General features: G+C 46.2%; 1 protein-coding gene across 1 annotated transcript in view; it reads right to left on the bottom strand.

Moving 5' to 3' along the window:
• The window catches only part of LOC142590696 (uncharacterized), a 512,892-nt gene that overhangs the window by 426,074 nt on the left and 67,498 nt on the right, over positions 1-19,320 (bottom strand). The window lies entirely within an intron of this gene.

Below are 19,320 nucleotides of genomic sequence, written 5' to 3' on the forward strand. Positions count from 1 at the left end.
CTTTGCCTGCGGGAGAAAAGTGACGACTGGCCTGCACCGGTATCAAATAGGCAGACAGTGGTCGCCCTGTACTCGACCACAAAGTCGGAACTGTACCAAACTCGAGTGCTCAGCGTAGAACCGAAACGCAGCTATAGCGATCCCTCGCTCGCCATGAAGTACTGCTGTTGTAGGTGCAGTTAGCAAATGCCCAAGCTATGTATAGAAAGTATTGCGAAATACTGTCAGATAACAGACGCGACTTTGGGTCAAATCTTGCGTTAGCCAGATACGTCCAAAAAAATTCTGCCCAATGCTACGCGCGTTGCGAAGAGCGCCTTCTCTCCCGCGTTCTCAAGCGCCCTGTGGAGTCACGTGCACCTGTAAACATGTGCCCAATGATCAGCCTTATATCACAATATGTTCCACTGAAAACTGCTTCCTCCACTTGTTAGGCTGCGTGGTGCTAATATTGGCAAGCAGAGGTGTCGGGAATGAACTCGCTCTTGACGTAATAGTTCTGCGTAAGGCCGCAAGGTGGTCTTCACCTTGAGGGGAGAGCTGCAGAGTGTTGCTGGAGAGTTTTTGGCGAATGGACGTGCTTTGCGGGGATCCGTGGCGGCGATGAAATCATAAGTTTTTGTGCATGCTTTGAGCTTGCTTCTGATTTGCCGTTTTTTTCTGCCTGTAAATAGTAATTGGGTGGTTTCCTGTGTTCCTTTTTTTGTATCTCGTAGTTAATTAATTAATTGTGGGGTTTTATGTGCCAAAACCACTTTCTGATTATGAGGCACGTCGTAGTGAAGGACTCCGGAAATTTCGACCTCTTGAGGTTCTTTAACGTGCACCTAAATGTAAGTACACGGGTGTTTTCGCATTTCGCCTCCATCGAAATGCGGCCGCCGTGGCCGGGATTCGATCCCGCGACCTCGTGCTCAGCAGCCTAACACCATAGCCACTGAGCAACCACGGCGGGTGTCTCTCGTAGTTCATGTGCGCGGGTGTGTTTCGTGTACATTTTCTTTTGCAGGATAGTTAGAGCGCCCTTTCCCACCACGAGCTTCAACAAGTGCAGCCGGGTGGGATGTTGAGTTATTAGTGAGACTAATAGCTATTAGTAATAGTCGAGACTACTAATAGTTGAGTTGACTACTAATAGACTACAATAGTTGACTAATAGTTGAGACTAATAGCTATCAGTGGTTTTACTGTGCGTGTTTTGGTCGGAAAGTGAGAGCGTGGGTGCGTGGTTGAGCGCGTGCGAGAGCGTGTCATATCTTGGGTCTTCGCAGCATTGATAGCTTTTGAAACAGTGGTGAGAGATACTTTGCGACGTTTGGAGGATTTGGATCCAGTGCGTATCACTTTTCGCTAAAAGGCTCGTGCTCTGCATTATTAAATTATTATAGTATTTGCATAAGAAGAAGCCGTGTAATATCTGGCAAGAATGCCGGGAAAGCAGGCAGTGCCTGGGGGGACCCTCAGGGCAGATGAGGGCACGGATGAGAATGGAGAGGGAATTGAGTGAACTGGCACACACTGTGATGTGGATACTAGGCTGCAGAAAATGGAGACCTTCCAGGAAGAGCTTGTAAAACAGGTGTAACAGCTCCAAAATGAGCTAAACAGGGAGCGTGATGCACGGAAGGTAGTTGAAAAATACTTGAAGTAGCTGAGGAAACCCTGAACAGGGCCGCCATTGTGCACGAGAATGTGCATGACAGTGGAACGCAGTCCCCCGAAGTGACAGGAGAGGGAGTGATAGCAAAGTACGTGGAATGTGCACAACGTGTTGAAGCGTTAGCTGAAAAGCGCGGCACCTACCTTGAAGCTGCCACGCGGAAAATGCAGGGGCACAGGGGACAATGCCGCATGTCGAGTCCGAATCACGCGGAAAAGGACAAAGGGAAGCAGCGAGAAGCAGAAGAGAGTGAAAGGTTGATTATCGCCGGTTACTCAAACCTGGCTAGGTACACAGAAGAAATTATGGAGAGGGTGAAAGGCGATAAAAGATTTGTGGTAGGGACATTTCAGGCCGGGCACTAGGTTCTGTCATGGAACGAGCAAAAGAAAAGCTCGTGGAAAATGCCCACATGCACAACCTTGTCATAGTAGCAGGTGGGCTAAATGACGTCCTAAACAGGAAATGGTAAGGACTAGCTCAACGATTGGCGAAGGGGTAGGACGACTTGCGCGAGCTATCCACTCAGGCGGAGATCGCGGTGTGCACGGTGCCGGAGGTGCCTGTACGTGACAGTCACGTACAAAGAGCCGTAGTGGCTGCTAATGAGGCGATGTGGAAAAGGAGCCGAGAGAAAGGCTTCGAGGTTGTCGAAGTAAACAGGGAAGTGAGAAGTGTGGAGGTTTTAAACGAACGGGATCCACTTCAATTACAGGCTGGCACGAGAAGTGGGCTGGTGACTGGATGGTCGCGCTGTTGCATATTTAGGGGGCCCACGGGCGCTCAGGAGGCAAAAGCAGGTAGTAATGAAGGTGCCCTAGGGATACCTCAGAAGAGAATCGCCGTCGATAACAAAAAAAGGAGGAAAGCAAGAAAGAAAGCTCGCCATGCAATAGGCTGCATAAACATGCAGAGCGGCAGAAGAAAGGAAAGTCAGGAGAGATTGAGGCGCAGTTAGAGATCAAATAGGAGTGTATGCTGTGACAGAAACGCACGTTAGAGACTCAGAAGAGGCGCCAGTGATTGAGAATTATGTTTGGGAAGGGTGCAACAGAACTAAGTCGGATAGAAAGGGAGGGGAGTCGGAATGCTCATGCATCAGGGAGCCAAAAGGAAAAGAGGAAATTCAAAATGTCAAGAGCATATTTGGTTATCAGGTACAATGAGTGGAAAAAAAAACTTGGTGGGGCGTTGCGTATTTGTGGACCACAAACAATTGTACAGAGAAGAATAAAGAGTTAGTAGAATACATAAGCGTTGATATTAAGGGTTTCGGGAATGGTGCTCAAATTATCCTATTAGGTGGCATGAATGCCCACATACAGGATTTAGATGGCTATACTGACAACAACGGCAAGTCAATGCGAGACCTTTGTGAGCGACATAACCTCGTTAACGTGAATACAGGGCCTATGTTTGACGGGCAGATCACGTGGAAAGTGGGAAACCGGCAATCAACCATTTCATTTCATTTATTATACCCTTAAGACCACAAGGTATTACAGAGGGGAGTGGGTTAAAAAAGTTGCATAACAAAGAAAACAAAGCAGGCAGCAAGTGATGTAGTCAGAGACAAGTGAAACCCGAAACGATGGTGTTGATTACGGCCGTACGAAATTGTGCCTGGTCTTCTATAGTAGTCAACGCAGCGGGAAGGTGGTTCCATTCTTCACACGTCCTAGGAAGAAAAGACTCATGAGAAGCTCTAGTGAAACACTGAAAAACTCTAACTTTGTGATGGTTATCAATGCGAGGAGATATGTAGGTTGGGGATGAAATATCATTATCGTGCAGATATGAATTATTGAAGTATATTTTCTGAAACAGAGGCAGGCGAGAGCATTTGCGACGAGCAGAAAGTGGTGGAAGTTGGAGGATGTTTTTCACGCAAGTTACGCTAGCCGTGCGGTTATAACTGCTTAAGATGAAACACGAGGCATTATTTTGAACCCGTTCGAGAGACTGGATTAGTGTCTCAGCATATGGGTCCCAAATTGATGAAGCGTGCTCCATTTTACTTCTAATTAGTGTCTTGTACAAAATTAACTTTTATGATGACGGAGCGGAAGAGAAGTTTCGATGGATACAACCTAACATGCGAATAGCTTTATTGATTACGCTGTCGATGTGTAAAGACCAGGAGAGAGTAGAGGTTAAATGGACACCTAGGTATTTGTAGGATGTAGGTCGGAATAGTAAGTTCACGGCTGGTTACACGCATCTTTTTGCACTTGGATGAGTTTAGTTTCATTAACCAAAAGTCGCACCAGTTACAAACAGCGTTAATGTTGTTTTGCAGAGTGTTAGTATCAGCGGCGTCAGAAGTTTCACGAAGAATAACGCAATCGTCAGCAAAGAGATAAATGTTAGAAGAAATTTCATTGGGTAAGTCGTTAATATAAATTAAAGAAAGGAGAGGGCCTAACACTGATACTTGAGGACCGCCAGATTCAACGGCTAAATGTAGAGAAGTGGTTATTGAATGCAACAAAATGGGATCGATTAAGAAGAAAGTGCTCTAGCAATGCAAACAGATAAGGGTCAAGATTTAGTTTACTAAGCTTAAAAATGAGTAGTTTGTGACATACCTTGTACAAAGCCTTTTCAAAGTCGAAGAAAACACCAGTCTCCGCATGAACCTTTATCAAAAATAAGATGAAGATCGTGAGTGAACGAAAGCAGTTGTGTTTCACAGGAAAAAACGTTTGCGGAAACCGTGCTGTGCGCGTGTGAAGAATGAGTTGTCGTCTAAGTGCTTAACTAAATGAGAAAACAAGATATGTTCGAGTACTTTACAAGGAATGCTAGTGAAGGAAATGGGGTGGTAGTTGAGAGTAAATGAGGTGAGCATTTGTTCCGGACTAGTGAAGTGGAACCACCTTCCCAATTTTCCAGTCTGCAGGGAGCTGATGCGTGTCCAAAGGTTGCTGGAATATTTTTGAAAGTAATAAAGATGAGTAAACAGAAGTGTTTTTCAAAAACTTTGCGGTAACCAGGTCTGTGCCAAGGCTTGACGACATCTTTAGATTTTTAATTACATTTTCTGCCCCAAGTGGCTCGATCCTAATAAAATCCATAGCCGGGTAAATGCAGCTATTTAGGGTGGGAAACACAGGATCAGGACTTAGAATGAAAACTACAGAATACGGAGTTTAGGATTGGGGGACATTAAGCATCGGGTATTTTTGATCCACAAGAATCAGCTAAGGTTATTGTATCATCTTTGGAAGGGTTTATGATGCGCCAAAGCTTTTTGGGTCTTGTGTAATTTTGTAGGCAAAGTGTGTTCTTGAAACATACTTTCAGAGAGTTTTTAGCTGCTATGTAAACTTCTTTGGCGTCCTTGTAAGTGTCCCACTTAGATGCCAAGACTTTTTTTTTTGATGCGGTACAAGCGCTTTTTACGATTGCAAAGCCTCTTTAGGTGGGAATTAAACCAAGGCGCCTTAGAATTCGACGATATTATACGCGACGGAATAAACTTATCAAATAGTTCATGTACTTTGTTTTTGAATATGAACCAGTTATTGTCTACCGTGCGATCATCGAAGTTACTTAAAAAGAGGTCAAGGAAGTTAGATCATTCCAAGTTTATATCTATAAAGGTTGCCTTGTCGTAGTCATATATTAACTTTTCTTCAACAACCGGCTTTGATAGAGGAGAGGTAACGTTAAATGAAAGAACTAGATGGTCGCTTACACCAGGTATACACGAAACATTCATAATAAGATCAGCATGAGAGCATAATATCAAGTCTAAGATATTGGCAGTGTGCCTTGAAATTCTTGTTGCTTCAAATACTAGTCGAGTAAAAGAAAATAAAGAATAAAGATCAAGAAATTCACTAGACTTTGAAGCGTAAGGATAACAAGCAGGTAGATCAACGTTCCAAAAAATATTCGGGAAGTTAAAGTCCCCCATTAATATAACGGGTGCTTTTGGATGCAGCACAAAAAAGTGCGTGCAGTGCGTCATAAAGTTCGGCAGTGAAAGAAGACGGGTAAGAGGGAGGGCGGTAGTAATCAGCGAAAATAAAGTTTTGATGGCCTGGGTCAACGCAGGCACACACCGTTTCTAGGTAGCTGTGAAAGGTAACGTGTTGACAAGGCAAAGATTTCGAAATGGCAAGCAGTGCACCTCCACCGTGGCCAGCCATGCGATCGCAACGGAAGATATGAACGCGGGATACGTCAAAAATTTCACAGTCGTACACCTGAGCATGCAACCACGTTTCAGTTAGATAGATAATACTGGCACCGCAGTTGTTGACGAGAGAATTAATTGTTTCGTGCTTGTTTATGACACTACTTATGTTAGCAAGAAGCACTGGGACATGTGCAGATGAAACAACGCCACTAACCCTCGCGTGTTACTGCGTGGCAAAGCGACTGCCTGAACTGACAGCTGTGGCTGTGCCATCAGGGAATGCTTGCTTGATTCGCTTGACGCAGTCACTGGTTGTGTCGTACAGGAAGCATTGCCTACCAATAAAAAGCTTAATAAATCTTATCTGAAATGGGGAAGAATTAGGCTGGCGCTTACCAAATTCGGTAAGCTTTTTCCTTGCGTGCCTTGTAGCGGGCGAGAAGCCCTCAGAAACAGAAACGTTGTTAGCTTTCAGCTCGTTGCGCGAGGAAAGTATGGTTTCCTTGACTTTAAGTTGGTTAATTTCATTATGACGGGGCGGCACATCCGAAAAGGCTCCGATACGATGCGCGCTTTCAACCAAGTTCGGTGGCAGATCACGTTCCATCGCGGCCGACAAGGCAGCGATTGTTTTCTGTTCGGTCTGCAGCCATGATTCACGACAGTCAGGTATGCCATGAAAAATTAGGTTGTTACGGCTTGTCCTGCCCTCCAGATCATCTAGACGAGCTATAAGGGCGACCTGGTGTTTCTCCAGGCTTTCCGCTGATTGTTGCACTTTGACCAAATCACTAGAAATATTGTCAAGCGTTTCGGATTTCTTTTCGAGCGATTCCGGGGGGCGGTATATGCCAGTTAGCTTGCTTTCAATAACTTGTTGGCTTGTTTTGACATCCTTCACGTCCTTTTTTAACTAAGCCTGGCCTTTGACATGCTCACCTGTTGTTGTTTTTATGTCTTTTAGCATTTGTAGGCCAGAACTAATTTCATCGGAATGAAGCTCACTAATACTATTAGAAGCAACGGCAACTTGGCTTGATTTTTGTGGTTTTGGAGGCCCTGGGTTTTCCTCAAGATCGCCACATTTTAACAACAGCAGACTCATATTAATGCAGTCGCACACACTATCGAAGAAAACAAGTGGGCAGGGGAGCAGCAATAGGGAGCGATTGTAACTCCGTCTAGCGTACAAAACCAAATTTTTACGCAGCTGAGGAGCGAAGAAATGAAGCATACCAAGCATACTGTCATAAGCGCTGCTCCACTGCCCACTAAAGTGGTAGACCATCCGCGCGTTGCTTATGAAGAAGCTGGGCATCGGCGTCTTCCGGCATTGTCGTCCCAGAAGCGATGAGCTTCCTGTCCAGCAGCCAACTATGTGAAGGCGGCACGTAGGTCTCAGCACTTGTGCTGTCGACGGAACCACTTTGGCCATGATCAGCAACTGCGCAAGCGCCAGCCTGAGGGTAGATATGCAGGGGCGTAGATGGTGAAACAATCGCCAGGATCAGCAACACCTGAGGAGCGAAGAAATGATGCATATGAAGCATACTGCCATAAGCGCTGCTCCACTGCCCACTAATGTGGTAGACCATCTGCGCGTTGCTTATGAAGAAGCTGGGCATGGGGCATTTCTTCCGGCATTGTCGTCCCAGAAGCGATGAGCTTCCTGTCCAGCAGCCAACTGTGTGAAGTCGACACGTAAGTCTCAGCACTTGTGCTGTCGACGGAAACATTTTGGCCATGATCAGCAACTGCGCAAGCGCCAGCCTGAGGGTAGATATGCAGGGGCGTACATGGTGAAACAATCGCCAGGATCAGCAACACCTGAGGAGCGAAGAAATGATGCATGTGAAGCCTACTATCGTAAGCGCTGCTCCACTGCCCACTCGTGATTGCTCCACTGCCCACCATTGCTGTCTGATGACAGAAGGAATTAATTAAAATTTCAGAGAAATTATCATTGATGAGGAAGGGTATAGCAGCATAGGGAACGACCATAAACACATCATTGTGAAAATGGGATATGTAGTTGGGAAAGAGAGCAAGGATTGGAAAATGGCCAGCCCAAATTTGCACGCCGAACAAATAACAAATACAGTCATTAGAGTCGAGGAAGAACTTGGCAAATGGTCAAATAAAAAACGAAAATATAGTGAAAGTGTAATAACGACATAAATACGAAACGTGAAACAATATGTTCCTTGGAAAGGAAAAAAAAACCCGGAAAGCTGGTGAAAAAGGCAGATACGATAAGCGATCCCCGAACGACAGAAAGCATCCCAAGGGCACACGCAGGCAAAGGAGCTACAGTTGCCGCAGGATGAAATAGCCAGTAAATGGGAAATATACCGCGAGAAAATGGCTATGGTTCAAATACTGATGCAAGCAAACTTAAATGGTGAAAGTGAACGTTGGTTGCGAGAAATACGTGAGAAAAAGAACGCCGGACGTAGAATATTTTGACGCCACATAAAATAATTAAGCAGCAAGTCAATAACAATACAACTTATCCTAGTCGAAGATGAAAAGAGCCTAGAAGGAGAAGCGGCAATAAATTACATCAGAAAATATAACAGCCGAATCGTTTCAAGGCAATGCCGAGGTTGTATCAAAAGCAAAAAATAGGTTGAAAGACACCCAGGTGGGAAAGGAGCTAGTGCTGACAAATTTCAACTGGAAGAAAGCGGAAGAGAAAGTTCCTGAGCGCACAGTCACAGGACTAGACGAGGTGCCCGTTAGGCTGATTATTGAACTAGAAGCAAAAACTAAGGATGCTCTGGTGAAAGCTGTGGCAAGAACTTTAAAAGATATACGAATACCAGACAGTTGGCGACAAAGTAGAATTGATTTAATTTAGAAAGGTAAGGGGGAGAAAGATAGTATTCACTCGTATAGACCTTTGGCCATTCATTGGTAATATGGTAATACAGGGCCAGGAAATACCTCGGGTAACAGAATATAAGTTCCTTGGTATATGGACATACGAAGACAATAGATATATGGAAACACAGGAAAAAACAGTAACAGTGAAGGGGAAGAGAAATACAGCCATAATGAAGCACAAAGCGCTATGAAGATACAATAGGCACGAAGTGCTCCGAGGTACGTGGAAAGGTGTAATGGTTCCAGGACTTACTTTTCGAAATGCGGTTGTTTGCTTTAAATCAGGGGTACAATCAGGACTCGATGTGAACCAAAGGTCAGAGGGTCGCCTCGCATTGGGCGCTCACGGGAAGACTGCAAATGAAGCTGAGCAGGGTGACATGGGCTGGACCAGTTTTGAAGTGAGGGAAGCTAGCAGCAAAATTCAGTATGGAGAACGACTGAGGACTATGGAGGAAAGTAAATGGGATGGGAGAGTGTTGAGGCATCTGCACAGGAAAAACATTGATTCGCAGTGGAGAAAAAGGTCTAGGAAATTTACCAGCAAGTAGGGTGGGCAACACAGCAACAAATAACGTCAAGCGGAAAGTCAGAGAGGCCGAAATAATCTCATGGGTGGGGGCAATGGAAAAGAAACCTGCCATGAGTAACTACTTGAGAGAAAAAAAACGAAATCAGGAAAGAAATAATTTATGGTAACTCAAAGGAAAGCTCATTACTTTTCGAAGCGGGATCGGGATGCCTTAGAACACGCACATATAAAACGAGATATAACAAGGAAGACGAAGCACGGGAAAGCTAGGGAAACTATGGAGCATGTTTTATTAGAATGTGAAGACGTCTACCCAGCGGTCTATTTAGGCAACATTGGCCTCCTTGAAGCCCTTGGGTTCAGCAAGAGCAGGTGAAAAGTAAACATGTCAGCAGTAGGGATTAGTAAGAGCCAATTGGAGGAGTAGTGGAATAAAAGTAGGGAAACGACAAAAAACGGAGACGGCCAAAAGGACAGTTCGCAAGAGGCGATCAGAAAATTTGGTTGTGGGAGTTCATAGTGTTTTTTTTTCTTGTTTAACCTAGCTAGGACATTAGGCAGCATAATAGCAGGAGCTTGGTGGCGCAACCCACCGTGCCGTTCCAAAGGGGACGCTCGTAACATCCATCCATCCAGCTATCCATCCATCCAGAACTATTACGTCCAACTCTTGCCTTTGCTTCAGAGTTGTTGAGGAGTTCGACTTCACCCTACCATCTGCTGGCCATCTGGTTAGCACAGATGGTAGAGCGGCTGTCCCGGAAAAGCTGCGGTCCCGGGTTGGAGTCCCGGACCAGGTCTAAATTTTCAACTGTGAAGCGACTGAACCTATTTCATTTGTAGCGATTGCTACTTTCTGGTAGATGTCTCATTTTTCCTTTAAGGACTGGTATTTGTTGCAAATCAGTTCAGATGAAGTTAGCAAACTGAAAGAGGGTTCATGATAGAGAAAGTTGTCATCGACTCCAGTACATAGCGCGAAGCTATTAAGGAAACTGCAGGGACAGCGTAAATACGACACAAGTATGAGTACGAGGCCAGGGCAAGCGCTGGCTTACAGTGCACCATATGCTAGTAAGTATGCAATATTGATCCTTGTTAACTGAATACAACAAATATTATGTAAATATATATAATTAGATACCTACAGATTATTAGCATGCAATACTTATATATCAGATAACATGCACAAGCTCCAATAATGTGTCTCCGCCGTCTTTCATTATTACCTCTTTATGGCTTTTCAAGGCACCAGTACAGTTGCAAGATGACCTCGTAGGCCCTTGCACATCACATATTACTTATAGCCGAAATAAACTTATTACACACCGTTTTTTTAGTCTAAAACAGCGGAACACACAGTTATCAAAAAATAAAGTGAATAGAACATTGCGAGAAAGTTTATAAAACGCTATGCAATAACAAACAAGGCAGCGGCACCCCTTTCCTTTAGCGTACCTCAGTGGTTCACAATTCTATAGAGACCATCAGACACGCATATTCAGCGATCAGCAGAAGTTGCGAGCCGATCGCGAACGCACGCACTCCCGTCAATAAGCTACAGCTGGGAACACGTAACAAAGAACTATCATTCACGGAAGCACGAAGCCAGTGGAGTTGGAATTTGCGTTTGCACGGCATCTTTCGAAAACTTTTAATGTTTTACTGCAGCATTCTTCGAAAACCAAGGTGTTTAAAACCTTAAATATTGCAAACCTACCAATAAATCCTCAATTCGAGGTAAGTGCTTCTGCTCCTCACGTTCTCGTCCTTGTGTCCCTTTTGAGATGTTCACGCACAACTACGGATTTTCAATACTTCTGGAATGCCATGCCATCATGAAACCTATACCCGAAGTGCATTTTTACCTTTCGCGCCGGTAAGTCAACTGCACGACATTGGACCATTCAGGCAGTTTTCGTTCAACAGTTAGTTCTGCAAGACGTAAATGGCACCGAGGTGGCAAAATACCAGAGGTAAAGAATTACGAAGCTTACCAGCAAGCATGCTGCCTGTAGGGTGAGCCATACACCAAGAAAGAAAGCCAAGCGGAAAGAGAGAGAGGCTGAAATAATCTCATGGTTTACAGCAATGTGAAAGAAACCTGCCATGAGTAACTCCTTCAGAGGAAGAAAAACAAATCCGGAAAGAAATAATTTCTGATAACTCAATAATTTCTGATAACTGAAAGGGAACCTCATTACTATTCGAAGCGAGATCAGGGTGCCTATGAACAGACACCTATAAAGCCAGATATAAGACGGAAGAAAAGGCATGTGCTTGGGCCGCGGTAAAGAGACCGAAACGAAGGAGCAGGTTTTATTACAATGTGAGGATATCTGCCTAGCGGTCAATTTGGGCACTACTGGACTGCTTGAGGCGCTTGGGTTCAGCGACAGCAGGTGAAAGTAAACATGTCCGCAATAGAGATTAGGAAGAAGCCATTGGAAGATTGGTGGAAGTACGGAAAGGAGGAAAAACGGAAACGTACAAAAACAAACTTCAAAATAGGGGGTGACAAAATTGTTTATGGGAATTCGTCGCTAGTTTTTCTCAGCTTTTCGTTCTTTTTACCTAGGTAGGACAACAGGCAGTATAATATAAACAGCGTGCTGGCGCAACTGACTGCCTCGTTCCAAGGGGGGCGCTCATAACATCCACCCCATCCAGCTGCCATTAGAAAACCTCGACGCTTCTCTGGAAGTTTCGTTACCACGCTCATACAACCTGCGATCTATATACGCATTACAGTACCTTGCTTTTAACAGGCGTGCCAGCCATATTGTTTCGTTTTCAGGGTGAGGCATGTCTAAAGACGCGTTATTTTCAGAATGCAACTAAAGTTTCGTAAATGCAGGTACTGAGTAGGCCACCTTTATTCTCGACAAATTTCAATGGATTTACCCTGAGGTCTGCTTCACGCAGCTTTACACGAACACCTTATCTCTTATCTCAGCTCCTGCGCGAGACGCGACGGAACGCGCATAGTCGTGGTGTCCTGAATACGAAGGCGGGGTTTGTGCCATTTGAATCAAGGAAGCCGTCTCGAGCTCTTTTGCACAGGTGTTCACAGGACGCAGGACATAAAGCGCCGCGGGGAGCACATTATCGTGTTTTCTTGTCGACACACGCCAAAGTACTCTTTGTTTTGCTCAGGCTAAGGATGCACAAAATGGGACGGTGCATAACGGGAAGTTGGTTGTCTTCTCCATTTTTTTTCCCTCCTTGCGCATTCTCAGCGCCGCCTACATTGTCAGCCGCAAGAACTGCCAACACAGGGGAAAGATACAGCCCGAAACAACACGTGAAGACTGCGTTTTCGCCGGGGAAAAAAGAACTCCTTGCGCCTGTTGGATTTCCTCGATGGCTCATGCACTTGTTTGTGTATCTTTGCAGGAGAAGGAAAAAGGGCCTGCGCCGTTGTTTCACCGACGGCGGCTGGTTGTGGTGAATGCAAAACAGGCGCAAGAAGCTGAAGCGGGGGGAATTCGCGCCGCGCCTTTTTCTTTAACATTTCATGTTCACATCCCAGTGGTAAACACATGGGGACATTCGGGAGCCCCCTGTCGTGTGGAGCGGGTGACAAAATAATGCATACAAAACGAGAGTACTACTTCCCACTCAGTCAATGCTCTGGACGAGACTGCGCACACGTTACCTCTGTGAAATAACGGCGCTTACATTTCTGACGTGCGTACGGCCCGTTCGTTTATGCCCATTCATTCAATAGCACCGAAGATGTGTTTTTTTAAATACACGGCTAAACACCGCTTACTGTGTAATGCCACTTTAAATGCAATCTCTTAACACCTTGGCAATCGATTATCTCTAAGGCTTCCGAGCGAACGTAAGCTGATGTGTGGCAGCGCTCTGTAACCAGCAAGGACGACGCAGGAGCATGATGGCCAGAACAAGAAGAACGATTGCTTTATTCAAGCATTCGATTATATAGGCGTGGGACCGTGCGCCGAGAGTATCTGCGCATTTAGGGCGCGCAGTCATGCTGCAGTTGCGTTATCGGATATAACCATTTCCAGTAACAAGTAAATTGTACACCTTCCTAAAAAGTTGTTGAAAGTTCATCTCACCACACGTAAGGATTATGCAGACACTTGACGGCGTTGCGGTGGCTTCACGGTTCCGGTCGACCTTCTCAAAGCTGGCGGTGGTGCAACTGGGGTCGAAGGGTTACCCATTATCGGTGGTTGACGCGTGGCTGTTTCAGAGGTTGGAGCTGTCGCTATGGAACGATAACCAACGTCGTTGTACGTTGGGGTGGAATCCATGTAGTCATCGCTTGCCTCTAAGACCCTTTCGTCGTTTTGCAGTAGGTGACGATGGTTGCGCCTAAGGAGCTTCTGGTCCTCCGTTTTTACCAGGTAAGGTCTTCGGTAGGCCACACCCATCACTTCAGCTTTTCTGGACCATGCAGTATCTCTGAGCCTCACGATGGTATTCATTTGGAGAGGAGGTAAAGGCCCTCCAGCTTGTTTTTGTCTGTGCTTATTGAACTCTGGTCGCAGTCTCAGCACTGAAGTACGGGAGGTTGGCGCGAAGGCACCGTCCTTGCAGGAGTTCACCAGGGAATTTCCCGGCCTCCAGTGGGGTGGGGCTGCAAGCCAGCAGGCCCAACCAGAAATCATCCCCCGAGTCTGCAGTTTATCTTCAAGATTCGCTTCACAATCTGAGCACCTTTTTCCAGAAGCCCGTTAGACTGAGTATAATGAGGGCTGGATGTGACGTGCGTGAAGTCAAATTTCTTTGAAAATACAGCAAATTCATACCTAGAAAATTGCGGACCACTATCAGTATATACTTCAACTGGCACGCCAAATCTTGCAAATATAGCACTGAGGGCTGCAATGGTTGATCGCACCGATGGGTCTGGCAGCTTCTGGAAAGTTTATGATGCATCAAAAACCACTATGTACGAGTCTCCCGCAAACGAAAAAATGTCAGCCACAACTCTACCATGCAAAACCTGGCACGGGTCGCATTTGAAGCGGTTCCTGCGGTTGTTTGTAAGCATACTTGCGGCATGTAGGACACATTTGCACCATAGAAGTGATCGCAGCGTTGAGCCCTATCCAAATTACGAGACGTCTCCTCTTTCCTTGCGTTTTTGCATGCCGAGATAACCTGCATGAATTCTTTGTAGCATTTTTTGGCGCACGCTTTTCGGAATAATTACATTCGATGCCTATAAAAATATTCCGATGACAAATGAGAGTTCTTGCTCAAAAGGCTTGAGGTCACCTTGTACCGGTAGCCCAAATGAGAAACTAGTGATTACAGACTGCAGGTAGCAGTCAGGAGCAGTTGCCGCCTGCATTTCTTTCTGCGTTGCTGCTGTGACACTCTTGCCTAGTAGCTGGACTGCGTGAACTTCGACGTCGTTTATGGCAGCAGCCTTGTCTTGGTGGTCAGCAGTCGACCGAGACAGCATGTCAGCAAGCACAAGATGCTTCCCAGGAAAATACTGCAAGGCAATATCATACTTGAACAATCTCAAAAAGAATCGCTGAAGACGAGGCAGCATATCACCGACTTCCTTTTGAGCAATTGACAAAAGTGGCTTGTGGTCCGTTTCGATCGTCGCTTTCTGCTGATAGACGACGGGATGAAATTTTTCGCATCCGAAGCAAATTGCTAGGGCCTCCTTTTCTATTTTAGCATAACGATTTTCTGCTTCCGTCAGTACTCGAGATTTGTGAGCTATGGGCCGCCACTCATTGTGGCATGGCAAAAGAGCGGTGCCGACGTCGCTCTGCGATGCATCGCAAGATGACTTTTTCTGCCGTCGCGGGTCAGAGATTGCTAACACGGGCACGGTGGTCAAAACTTGCGTGACGCTTTTCCACTCTTTGGCGTGGATTTCCGTCCAGTCAAACTCTGTGGCAGCTTTGATGAGAGTTCTTAATAGCGCCGTTCTTTCTGGTAGCTGCGGCACGAACATGCCGAAGTAATTCAACCCACCAAGCACACGGTGAACATCGGCCTTGCATGTTGGCACCTGCATTTGAAGGAAACATTTAACGAGCCCCGGCTTTGGCGATATGCCTTTCTCGCCTATGTTATTACCCAGAAAGCGTAGCCCTCTTACGCCGAACTTAAACTTCTGTGGATTGAACGTTAAGCCAGCTGTTTCAGCGGCTTGCAACACAGCTACCAGGCGCTTATCGTGCTCTTCCTTCGTTGAGCCCCAGACCAGGATAACGCTTATATAAATAGGCAGGCCAGGTCGACCGTCAAATATCTGGCAAAGCGTCTGGTGATACACATCAGGTGCAGATGAGATACCAATGTGTAGCCTTAAGAAGCGGTATCTGCTGAAAGGGGAGGCAAACGTACAAATCTTGGACGTTTTTTCGTCCAGTTGTACCTGATGGAATCCTAAGCATAACCGCTAGTCGGGCTAGTTGGAACACATTCATCTTAAAACTTTTTGTGCGCAAACAAACATGGACGAAGAATAGGAGCAACACAAGGACGAGCGCTGTTGATTGATTGATTAGTAGTGTTTATTAGAGCAAGGGCCAGATGTGGCCAAAGAGCGCCAAGTCGATGATCAGTGCTTCTCAATGATATATTGGTGTTAATTGCGGGGTGTAATGGAACACGGCTGTATAGTGACCTAAAATATTCACTAAAAAGTGCAAAATATGCATGTGGTGCAAAGTGCCTGTAAATGGACCTATAATTTATTCGCTCTAAACTGCGTAAAATATAAGTATCTAATATTAAAAATGACAGTGATTGATCGTTTCTCCGATGACAATAGATGTTTACGAGATAGGGATGATCAGTAAAATATGTAGTATCTACAGCACTAGTGCCTCAGCATGGCCTTGAAGCAAAGGGCCGGGAGACACGTGCTCTACGAGCGCTGTTGACTGGATCGCGAAGATCAGTGAGTATTCAAGCAGGTTCTTCTTCAAAAATAAAACCAGTTGTTAGAAGGCGCTCGTCCTTGTGTTGCTCCTATTCTTCGTCCCTGTTTGTTTGCGCACAAAAAGTTTTAAGATGAATGAAGATGATGGATTCAGGTGTTTGCATCCAGAGCGGTAAAACAGGTAACTCCTGTTCGTCGGGCTTCCAAGTCCTCGCGCTATGCAAACCATGCAAACCCTTCAAGCACAGTCTTTTATGTTTACCAAGACCAAAGGGCTTACCCAGTCAATGGATTCCCTTTCTCTGACGACAATTCCCGCACGTGTCATTCGCTGGAGTTCTTTCTCCAGACGTTCCTGTAGTGCCAGTGGAACCGTACGGGCCGGCTGAACGACTGGAACCACGCGTGGTTCCAGGACCATGCTGTACGAAGTCTTCAAGCAGCCCAACTCTTGCAAGACGTGCCTAAAATCTTTCAAAACTTCATCCTCAGGAGAGGCATTCACAGTGTCCACCAAGCGTTGAAACAACCAGAGCGCCTCACTGGCATCCAGTCCTAGGATGGCTTGACGCCCATTCTTTACGACGAAAAATTTGATGCCAATCTCGGTGGCTCCAACGGACACTTTCTGCGACGTTGTTCCGTAGCTTGAAATTACACCCCCGTTGTGTGCTCGAAGCATTGAGCAGGTAGGTTGCAATGATTCTTTGGTTCGAAGCTTACGGCATATTGGAAACGGTAGCAAGCTTGCCTGCGAACCTGTGTCCACCTTGAACGTGATTTCATGGCCACTTACAGATGTTTTAACTGTCCAGTCCTTCCTGTGGCCATTTCCGGAGCTCATTTAAACAATCTCAAAGTCCTTCTCGTCGACTTTACCGACTTCCCCGACGGCGATCGACTTCCGGCAACAACTTGCAAAGTGGTTGAACTTGCAGCAAGAATGACATATCTTACCGAACGCTGGACACTCTTTAGGCCTACGTTTACGGTTGCATTTCCTGCAGCATTGCTCTTGATTATAGCGACACTGCTTTTTATCGCGTTGCTGCTGTTTTTTTCGTTGACCCTGTGCGACTTAAAATACTGTCAACGCAGTCTTCCGACTTATTCCAAACTTGGCTCCTTAGTGCCGCCGACTCTGCAGCATTGCACAATTCTTCAGCCTTTAGCAGCGTTAGGTCTTTCTCGGCGAGCATTCTTTCACGAAGCTTTGGGTTGTTCTTACCAAGGACAATTTGGTATATAATCAGTGAATCGTGCTGATCCCCAAAATCGCACCGGGTTGCCTGTTTCTTTAAGTCGAGCTCAAATTTCTCAAAAGGTTCGTTCTCCATCTGGCTCCTGGCACGAAATACATATATTTCATGAATTTCGTTGCTCACCTTGGAGAAATAGGCGTCGAACTTCTGCACCACAGTTCCGTAGTTTTCCTTGCTTTCACCGGGGCCGTACTGGAAATTGTTGAAGATGTCAAGCGCATCATCTCCTGCGAAGCTCAGCAAGGGTGCAGCTTTTGAAGCATTCTTTTCCGGGCCTTCTATACTGCCGTTGTTTGCAGATACAGCTGGAACCATTGCTTGAAGCGCTGCCAATTTTCGGATAGGTTCCCCGATAGACGCAAAGGTTCCGGCATCTTCAGCAGGTCCATTCCGTCCCGTTACTGCTACGCTTCGGTGCGCGGCGGCCACTTCTGACACCATGTAACTAGGAAGGACGACACAGCAGCATGATGGCCAGAACAAGAAGAACGATTGCTTTATTCAAGCATTTGATTATATAGGCGCGGGACCGTGCGCCGAGAGTATCTGCGCATTTAAGGTGCGCAGTCATGCTACAGTTGCCTTTCGGATTCACGCTCAAACTGCCTGACGACTTGTTTTGTGACTCCTGCACCATTTGGACGTTTACTAACGAAGTCGAACGCCTGCCTAAATTTTGCCTGGCTGGCCATAATCGTGAATAAACAGGTCTAAGGCGACAAAAGAATTGATATTTTGTTCCCCACACTGTCCCCACACGGTTGGTCCTCACACTTCGCAATGGTCACTTCTGAACAAGCCATCTTTTCTTGGGCGCAATGTGAAGCTCCTCATATTTGTTTGTGGTACATTCGTCGGCGTATGTCCTGCTATTTCATTGCAGGGTTTGTATCGATAGTGCAATAAGCGTAGACAGTAGTGTAAGACAAGGTAGTCCTCAAGGCTTTGTACTTCCCATATAATCAGCGCGAACATATAAAATGTAATGATACGCACACATTCTATAGCAGAGCGATAATTTGCCCAGACTGAAGGAACAAGAAGAACAAAGAAGAGAAGATGAAAACGAACGAAAGAGTTGATTGGGCCGTGGGTTGACTCGCCCCACCGTTAGCAACGTTTACTGCGTTATCAGAAGCCTTATTGTAGGCTTATCTATCACTCATGTGTTATATAAGGCGTCGCTGCCTACCGCAGCGCCATGAGCAGGCGCGCGCTTGGAGCCGCCCGAGGGGGAGGAAGAAGATGGAATAAACGCAGAGGATGTCTTCATTTCTGTCGTACTGAATAATATGCACGATATAACATAATTGGCGACGAGGATTTAACAACCCATGTGCTACCAGCTTCCCCTTCATCTGTGCCGTCGTTTGCTGCATCCTCTACGATGAGTATTTCGGGGCTACATCCGCCACCCCCGTTCCTGTCCTCACCTGGAGACCCAGTCATCCCATGGGAGCAATGGATTCAAGCGTTCAAGAACTACATGGTGGCGTCGGGCGCCTCCGACCTACCTGCCTTGCGTCGGAAGGCGATTCTGCTCAACTGCCTGGGCTTGGAAGGACAACGCATCTTCCAGACCCTCACGTCAGAGCACGATCCGCGCTTTTTGGCTTCGAGCGCCACCGGAGGGACGTTGACGACTCCTGCCCCAGATGAGTTTGACTGCGCTGTTGCGACACTTGAAAGTCACTACAAGAGCTCTGTCAATGTCACCGCAGCGCGTCACCGTTTCCGTCGGCGTGCACAAGCCCCAGGTGAGACTGCGCTCGATTACGTCACCGCGCTACGAGGTCTCGTAGGAGCTTGCAACTTCGGTGACTTGGCGGACGACATGATGCGCGACCAGCTTATAGAAAAAACTAATAGCGAATACTTGCGTGAACGTCTTTTACTGGAAGAGTCTCTTACGTTTTCTCGGGCCCTTACCATTGCGAGACA

The sequence above is a fragment of the Dermacentor variabilis genome, chromosome 8 (genome assembly GCF_050947875.1).
Source record: "Dermacentor variabilis isolate Ectoservices chromosome 8, ASM5094787v1, whole genome shotgun sequence".
In the NCBI taxonomy this organism is placed as follows: Eukaryota; Metazoa; Arthropoda; class Arachnida; order Ixodida; family Ixodidae; genus Dermacentor; species Dermacentor variabilis.